This window comes from Embiotoca jacksoni, unplaced genomic scaffold (genome assembly GCF_022577435.1).
Source record: "Embiotoca jacksoni isolate LCO1_2020_lvr unplaced genomic scaffold, fEmbJac1.0.p SCAF_67, whole genome shotgun sequence".
NCBI classification, from domain to species: domain Eukaryota; kingdom Metazoa; phylum Chordata; class Actinopteri; family Embiotocidae; genus Embiotoca; species Embiotoca jacksoni.
Window position 1 is genome coordinate 1,588,700 of NW_027185422.1, and position 7,311 is coordinate 1,596,010.

The 7,311-nt window shown below is 44.5% G+C and overlaps 1 long non-coding RNA gene across 1 annotated transcript; it reads left to right on the forward strand.

Annotated features, from left to right (window-relative positions):
• The first annotated feature begins 358 nt into the window (after positions 1–358).
• LOC138214088 (uncharacterized) lies at positions 359–3,406 on the forward strand. The gene is made up of 3 exons (XR_011179601.1): positions 359–1,978; positions 2,108–2,238; positions 2,807–3,406. It is a non-coding gene; the product is annotated as an uncharacterized lncRNA (long non-coding RNA).
• The last annotated feature ends 3,905 nt before the right edge of the window (positions 3,407–7,311 follow it).

A 7,311-nucleotide genomic window follows, 5' to 3' on the forward strand; every position in this document is an offset into this window, starting at 1 on the left:
TTTCTCTGAACTCTGCTACGAGCTCAATAGAAGCTAATTAGCACGTTAGCTCCCATTTCATTAAAATAAAGTTCTTCTACAACGAATAAAATCACGTTAGAGGTTTGAACCGCGGATTAAATACAGCAGAGTTACTGTGGACAAGTTATCTAGTTTAATTATAACAAGCACAGGACTTAGTGGTGGACCGGGGAGGGGACACTCTGGGACACTCTGGGACGGGACACTCTGGGACACTCTGGGACGGGACACTCTGGGACGGGACACTCTGGGACACTCTGGGACGGGACACTCTGGGACACTCTGGGACACTCGGCCGGCGGCGGACGGTGCCGGTGCGACCGGGAGATGAACGGCCGGGAGGGTGAAGCTCGGTTCGGCTCCACGCTGCAGGAGGAGCGGTGTGTCCGTGAACTCCGTCCGTCTCCGGCGGAAGTTGGTGAAACTATCCACCATGAAATGGTTCCTGCAGACGCCTGTTGGTGTTCATCCTAAAGACTCCTTTAGATCTTCACGAAATCAATCCACCTCTTTCTCCTTCATCAGTAGGACATTTAAATAGTGATGCAGCGCTGCTTTGGAGGTTCTTGCTTCGAGGAAAGATGGACGTGCAGGTGGAGGGAGACATCCTGCAGCAGGTGGAGGGAGACATCCTGTATGTAGCAGGTGGAGTAGAACGGAAGTCCAGTGGGAGGAGCTCTTATGCAAATGACCTGCAGGCTTTTATAGCGCTTCACCGTGAGAGAGGAGGAGCCATGCAGAAGGTTATATAAACCAGCTGTGATCTGACGTAGTAGGTTGTTGTGACGTAGTAGGTTGTTGTGACGTAGATACAGTAGGTTGTTGTGACGCAGATAGGTTTTTGTGACGTAGATAGGTTGTTGTGAGGTTGATAGGTTGTTGTGACGTAGATAGGTTGTTGTGACGTAGTAGGTTGTTGTGACGTAGCAGGTTGTTGTGACATAGCAGGTTGTTGTGACGTAGTAGGTTGTTGTGACGCAGATAGGTTGTTGTGACGTAGATAGGTTGTTGTGAGGTTGATAGGTTGTTGTGACGTAGATATGTTGTTGTGACGTAGATAGGTTGTTGTGACGTAGTAGGTTGTTGTGACGTAGATAGGTTATTGTGACGTAGATAGGTTGTTGTGACGTAGTAGGTTGTTGTGACGTAGCAGGTTGTTGTGACATAGCAGGTTGTTGTGACGTAGTAGGTTGTTGTGACGCAGATAGGTTGTTGTGACGTAGATAGGTTGTTGTGAGGTTGATAGGTTGTTGTGACGTAGATATGTTGTTGTGACGTAGATAGGTTGTTGTGACGTAGTAGGTTGTTGTGACGTAGTAGGTTGTTGTGACGTAGATAGGTTGTTGTGAGGTAGATAGGTTGTTGTGACGTAGTAGGTTGTTGTGACGTAGCAGGTTGTTGTGACATAGCAGGTTGTTGTGACGTAGTAGGTTGTTGTGACGCAGATAGGTTGTTGTGACGTAGATAGGTTGTTGTGAGGTTGATAGGTTGTTGTGACGTAGATATGTTGTTGTGACGTAGATAGGTTGTTGTGACGTAGTAGGTTGTTGTGACGTAGATAGGTTATTGTGACGTAGATAGGTTGTTGTGACGTAGTAGGTTGTTGTGACGTAGCAGGTTGTTGTGACATAGCAGGTTGTTGTGACGTAGTAGGTTGTTGTGACGCAGATAGGTTGTTGTGACGTAGATAGGTTGTTGTGAGGTTGATAGGTTGTTGTGACGTAGATATGTTGTTGTGACGTAGATAGGTTGTTGTGACGTAGTAGGTTGTTGTGACGTAGTAGGTTGTTGTGACGTAGATAGGTTGTTGTGAGGTAGATAGGTTGTTGTGACGTAGATACAGTAGGTTGTTGTGACGTAGTAGGTTGTTGTGACATAGCAGGTTGTTGTGACGTAGTAGGTTGTTGTGACGCAGATAGGTTGTTGTGACGTAGATAGGTTGTTGTGAGGTTGATAGGTTGTTGTGACGTAGATAGGTTGTTGTGATGTAGTAGGTTGTTGTGACGTAGATAGGTTATTGTGACGTAGATAGGTTGTTGTGACGTAGTAGGTTGTTGTGACGTAGCAGGTTGTTGTGACATAGCAGGTTGTTGTGACGTAGTAGGTTGTTGTGACGCAGATAGGTTGTTGTGACGTAGATAGGTTGTTGTGAGGTTGATAGGTTGTTGTGACGTAGATATGTTGTTGTGACGTAGATAGGTTGTTGTGACGTAGTAGGTTGTTGTGACGTAGATAGGTTGTTCTGAGGTAGATAGGTGGTTGTGACGTAGATACAGTAGGTTGTTGTGACGTAGATACAGTAGGTTGTTGTGACGTAGTAGGTTGTTGTGACATAGCAGGTTGTTGTGACGTAGTAGGTTGTTGTGACGCAGATAGGTTGTTGTGATGTAGATAGGTTGTTGTGAGGTTGATAGGTTGTTGTGACGTAGATAGGTTGTTGTGACGTAGTAGGTTGTTGTGACGTAGCAGGTTGTTGTGACATAGCAGGTTGTTGTGACGTAGTAGGTTTTTGTGACGCAGATAGGTTGTTGTGACGTAGATAGGTTGTTGTGAGGTTGATAGGTTGTTGTGACGTCGTAGGTTGTTGTGACGCAGATAGGTTGTTGTGACGTAGATAGGTTGTTGTGACGTAGATAGGTTGTTGTGAGGTTGATAGGTTGTTGTGACGTAGATAGGTTGTTGTGACGTAGTAGGTTGTTGTGACGTAGATAGGTTATTGTGACGTAGATAGGTTGTTGTGACGTAGTAGGTTGTTGTGACGTAGCAGGTTGTTGTGACATAGCAGGTTGTTGTGACGTAGTAGGTTGTTGTGACGTAGATAGGTTGTTGTGAGGTAGATAGGTTGTTGTGACGTAGATACAGTAGGTTGTTGTGACGTAGATACAGTAGGTTGTTGTGACGTAGTAGGTTGTTGTGACATAGCAGGTTGTTGTGACGTAGTAGGTTGTTGTGACGTAGATAGGTTGTTGTGACATAGTAGGTTGTTGTGACGTAGCAGGTTGTTGTGACGTAGTAGGTTGTTGTGACGTAGATAGGTTGTTGTGACGTAGTAGGTTGTTGTGACGTAGCAGGTTGTTGTGAGGTTGATATGTTGTTGTGAGGTAGATAGGTTGTTGTGACGTAGATATGTTTGTTGTGACGTAGATAGGTTGTTGTGACGTAGATAGGTTGTTGTGACGTAGTAGGTTGTTGTGACGCAGATAGGTTGTTGTGAGGTTGATAGGTTGTTGTGACGTAGATAGGTTGTTGTGACGTAGTAGGTTGTTGTGACGTAGATAGGTTGTTGTGACGTAGTAGGTTGTTGTGATGTAGTAGGTTGTTGTGACGTAGCAGGTTGTTGTGACGTAGATAGGTTATTGTGACGTAGATAGGTTGTTGTGACGTAGATAGGTTATTGTGACGTAGATAGGTTATTGTGACGTAGATAGGTTGTTGTGACGTAGATAGGTTGTTGTGAGGTTGATAGGTTATTGTGACGTAGATAGGTTGTTGTGATGTAGTAGGTTGTTGTGACGTAGCAGGTTATTGTGACGTAGATAGGTTGTTGTGACGTAGATAGGTTGTTGTGAGGTTGATAGGTTGTTGTGACGTAGCAGGTTGTTGTGACGTAGATATGTTGACTGTCCAACAGTTTAAATCCACATTTCAGTGCGACAAAGTTTTCTATCTTTTCAGAATCTTTCAGCGACTCATTTCAAACGTATAAAATGTTCTGAGAAGGAAATCATGGAATTTACTTTACAGCACATTAAAGGGAAAAGTCCAAGAGGCTGTGAACGTGGTAGAAAGATGGTCTTCTTCATGGAGATTCAAGTTTTCTGTGGAATAAAAACAACTAAATGTCGCCGGGCGAAGTGGAGACAGGAAGGTTGTTGGTTCTGTCCCCGATAGATGTGATCTACGTGCAGGTTAGTGACGGTGACAGCTGCTGCTTTTATTTTGGTCGTACTGTCACTTTAAGAGCAGCGAAGCGGGAGACGCGCGAGACTACGGAGTTCACGTGAGATGTGGAGATCCAGAGCGGGAATTAGAGGCTGCTGAGGACCGAGCATTTAGCATTTAGCATTTAGCACCCAGACTGATGAAGGGAAAGACTTGAACGACGGGTCAGCGTCAGTAGCGGGAGAAGTCGCTGAGAAATGAAGAATCACCTCGTAACTGGGTTTGTTAACTGGTATAGAGGGAGTTCATTATTCTCTTTGAACATGTTGGTGTTCCTGTAGAAATGAATGCTACCTACATATCATCCTTTTAACCAGGACACATAAAACAGTGTTGTTCACCAGGAAGAGAGGAGTTGATGCTCAGATAAAGATTCATGGACGAAACATCATGACGGTAAGATTCACTTTAATCCAGCAGCAATATGAATCTAAAAACATCACATATATAATAGGAAAACACCAACAGGGAACATTTTCTGCTTCGTGTGTACTTTTACTTTTTGTGTTTTCAGTGTATTTTTGCTGACGATACTTTTACTTCAACAAGGTTTTGAATGCAGGACTTCTAGTATTTTCAGTCTGGTATCAGAACTTTTTCTGAAATAAAGGAGCTGAATTCTTTCACTGCTTCATATATAGTAATATAGATTATTCAGAGGGAACAAAGCAGCACTTTTACTTTAATACTTTCACTAAATGTTGCTGCTAACGCTTCTGTACTTTTACCTGAGTAAGCTGTTTAATTAAGGACTTTGACTTGTAATGGAGTATCTTTGTTTTCTTTGCTGTATTTGTACTTTTAATTCAATAAATGTTCTGAATACTTCATCCACCATTTGTCTGAGTTGAATTAGACTAAATGGTGCTGCTTGTTTCCAGAATGGCCACCAGAGGGAGCACTCTGCCCACTGACAGCGCTCGTTGCCCCTGGAGACTAATAAGTGAACTTATCAGAGGTAAAACAAAGATCCTCAAATCTTTGTTTCATGTTACAGCAGCAGAAACAGAGGGCGTCTCAGTTTGTGGGGAAACTTCAACTTAGTCATGAATCACAGCCGAGACGACGAGTTTGAGGAGGAATAAAAAAAACTGCTCTCAAACTCAGCAGCTGCAGTCTGTCACGTTTCCTTGTTCCCTCCATCAGATCTGCAGCTGGAAGATGGGCGGAGCCAACATGGGTGGAGTCTAAGAGCTGACGTCCTCATTGGCTGCAGAGTCACATGATATTTAAATCAGAGCTGAAACCAGTTTTATCTTTGAGGAAGTGAAACTCACACAGTCACTGCTGCTGAGAGGTGAAATGGAGCAGAAAGGAGTTCAGCTGGACCGAGAAACCATCTCTTGTTGCATCTGTCTGGATCTACTGAAGGATCCGGTGACTCTTCCATGTGGACACAACTACTGCATGGAGTGTATTAAAGTCCACTGGGACGGACAGGACGGGACAGGAGTCTACAGCTGTCCTCAGTGTAGGCAGGACTTCATACCGAGGCCTGTCCTGGTGAAAAACACCATGTTGGCAGCTTTAGTGGAGGAGCTGAAGAAGACTGGACTCCAAGCTGCTCCTGCTGATCACTGCTATGCTGGACCTGAAGATGTGGCCTGTGATGTCTGCACTGGGAGAAAACTGAAAGCTGTCAAGTCCTGTTTAGTCTGTCTGGCTTCTTATTGTGAGAAACACCTTCAGCCTCATTATGATGTCGCTCCATTAAAGAAACACAAGCTGGTGAACCCCTCCAAGAAGCTCCAGGAGAACATCTGCTCTCTTCACGACGAGGTGATGAAGATGTTCTGCCGCACCGATCATCAGATTATCTGTTATCTCTGCTCTGTGGATGAACATAAAGACCACGACACCGTCTCAGCTGCAGCAGAAAGGACCGAGAGGCAGAGAGAGCTCGAGGGGAGTCGAGGAAACGTCCAGCAGAAAATCCAGGACAGACAGAAAGATGTGAAGCTGCTTCAGCAGGAGGTGGAGGACATCAATCAGTCTGCTGAGAAAACACTGGAGGGCAGCAAGAAGCTCTTCACCCAGCTGATGAGTCTCCTCCAGGAAAGAAGCCGCGATGTGAAGCAGGAGGTCAGATCCCAGCAGGAAACCCAAGTGAGTCGAGTCAAAGAGCTTCAGGAGAAGCTGGAGCAGGAGATCGCTGAGCTGAAGAGGAAAGACGCCGAGCTGGAGCAGCTCTCACACACAGAGGATCACAACGAGTTCCTGCACAACTACCCCTCAGTGTCAGCACTCAGTGAGCCTACAGACTCATCCAGCATCCATATCCGTCCTCTCACCTACTTTCAGGATGTGACAGCAGCTGTGTCAGAGGTCAGAGATAAACTACAGCAAGTTCTGGATGAAGAATGGAAGAAGATCTCAGTGTCAGTGAATGAAGTGGACGTTTTACTGTCACAACCAGGACCAAAGACCAGAGCTGGATTCTTAAGATATTCACAAGAAATCACACTGGATCCAAACACAGCAAACAGACAGATGTTATTATCTGATGGGAACAGAAAAGTAACAGTAATGGATCAGAATCAGTCTTATTCTGATCATCCAGACAGATTCAGTAGATGTTGTCAGGTCCTGAGTAGAGAGAGTCTGACTGGACGTTGTTACTTTGAGGTGGAGATGAGAGGAAGAAGAGGAGTTGAAGTAGCAGTCGCATACAAGAATATCAACAGAACAGGGAGCGGGATGGAAAGTGTGTTTGGACGTAATAACAAATCTTGGTCATTAGATTGTTCCAATAACAGTCTTTGGTTCAACAACATCAAAACTCCCGTCTCAGGTCCTCCACCCTCCAGAGTGGGGGTGTACCTGGATCACAGTGCAGGTACTCTGTCCTTCTACAGCGTCTCTGAGACCATGACTCTCCTCCACAGAGTCCAGACCACGTTCACTCAGCCGCTCCACGTTGGGTTTTGGTCGGTCTTCGTTGGAGACTTTGCTGAGTTTTGTAAACTGAAATAAACTGAAGTCTTTCAGGTTTCAGTGGGTTTAAACCTGCATTTTCATTTTCCATTTCATTTTCTCTCCATCATTGAGGCGTTTCTGCTCTGAACAAAGATCTGCTGTCAATCAAGCATTATGGGCGTCACCTGGACGTCTTCTTGATAGTTGTTATCTTCATGTTAATATGTTTTATTATTGTTTTTAAGCTCTTTTCACACCGTTCCTGTAGTGAAAACCACGTATCTCTAAATTTGGTGAAGTTGAATTAGATTATTTTCTGATAAACTAAAGAGATTTAAATGTTCTTTTATGGACTGAGATGATTCTCCTGCTAAATTAACTATTTTAAAAACCTGACAAAGCTGAAAAGGTGTTTATTTCTTAGATACGTGG